The sequence below is a fragment of the Dipodomys spectabilis genome, unplaced genomic scaffold (genome assembly GCF_019054845.1).
Source record: "Dipodomys spectabilis isolate Male_0828 unplaced genomic scaffold, ASM1905484v1 ptg000301l, whole genome shotgun sequence".
NCBI lineage: Eukaryota > Metazoa > Chordata > Mammalia > Rodentia > Heteromyidae > Dipodomys > Dipodomys spectabilis.
The window spans coordinates 13377304-13379034 of record NW_024870978.1 but is presented as its reverse complement, the minus strand read 5'-3'; positions in this window follow the sequence as shown (position 1 = coordinate 13379034).

Sequence of the window (1731 nt, the reverse complement as noted above, 5' to 3'; positions counted from 1 at the left end):
GCCCAAGAGCTTCTTTTCCTCACTCTAGCACTCTACAACTTGTGTCATATTGCCAATTCCAGCTTTTTTTAAAATTATGTAGTACCGAGGAATCAAACCCAAGGCTTCACAAATGCAAGGCAAGCAGTCTACCACTAAGCCACATTCCATGGCCAATACAGTGCACCTTGAAGATCATTATCCCTCATCCTTCTCAATCCTATCTCATCCCTCAATTTACATAATTTTGTAGAATATTCACTAACTTGCAATGATATATATAGTCACTCAGAGAATATATCACTGATTATACTTTATTGATAGTTTTATTCATCAACATACTAAAGTTATGCATTACAGAATTCTGGGATTTTAAATTCTGAATTTTCACATACTACTATTCAGATTCACACACTACTATTATAAAAATTTTTCCTAACGTTAATGCAAATGCACTCTGTAATTCTTCAATAAAGTACAATGATTCTTAAAATCTTAAAGAGTTGGAGTAAGAACATCAGCTTCAGTTCTAGAACATTTTATCATCACTACTCTCTCAACATACTCCAATATTTATTAGTAGTCTCTTCCTGTCATCATTTCAACCTACCTCCGCTTGAGCAGCTATTATTTCATATTCTACCTCTACAGATGTGCCAATTTTAAAAAGCTCACATTATTATAAAATGTAGTCTATCCATTTCTCCCATGTAATATTACTGTTTCCAAAGTAAGACCATGTAAATTTTTCTCATGGATGGAGTATATTGTTTTGTATGCATGTGAATAATTATATAACATCCTCAATGGACATTTCAATATTTTATTATATGTTATTGAAAAAGGTTTTGCTATGTCTATTCCTGTACATGTGTCTCATTGGATATATGTTGAAATATATTTTGTATATAAAATTATGATTCAAAATGCTGGATCAAACTGGGTGTCGGTGGCTCATGCCTGTAATCCTAGTTACTCAGGAGACTGAGATCTGAGGATTATGGTTCAAAGCCAGCCAGAGCAGTAAAGTCCGTGAGACTCTTATCTCCAATAAAGCACTAGAAAACTGAAGTGGCGCTGTGGCTCAAGCGGTAGAGCACTCGCCTTGAGCTGAAGAGTGCAGGGACAGTGCCCAAGCCCAGAGTTCAAGCCCCACCACTGACCAAAAAGAAAACAAAAAATACGCTGCATCATAGAGCAACTCCATGTGTAATATCTTAAAGATTGCCAGTATGTATAACAAACTGACTATATCATTTTAAGTGACAAGTGCCAATGTATAAGGTTTCCAATTTCTACATAGTGGTTGTGCAGTGCAATCTCATTGTTGTTTCTATTTCACTACTCTCTATATGTAGCCAATGTCTAGGTATGTTATGATACTTCCATATGTCCTTGGTTGTTGTTATACTAATATAGACATATGTATTTCAATTTTTGATAATTTATTCACGATGGTTAAATTTTTTCATTGGTATTAATATGCTCTTAATATATTTCTGATTCAAGTGTTTTAAGTAAATGAATATGTATACACACTATGTATACATGTGCATATATTCATACTTTTATGTGTATACATACAAATGCCTATATATGTATACATATATGAAAATACATATGTGTATATACATATATACAGACATATATGTATATTATTTTCATTTCTCTGTAAGTTATCATTTTACTTCCTTTGCCAAACATGTCCTTTATTGATTTTACTTTATTTTATTTTATGGTTAAGATGTACAG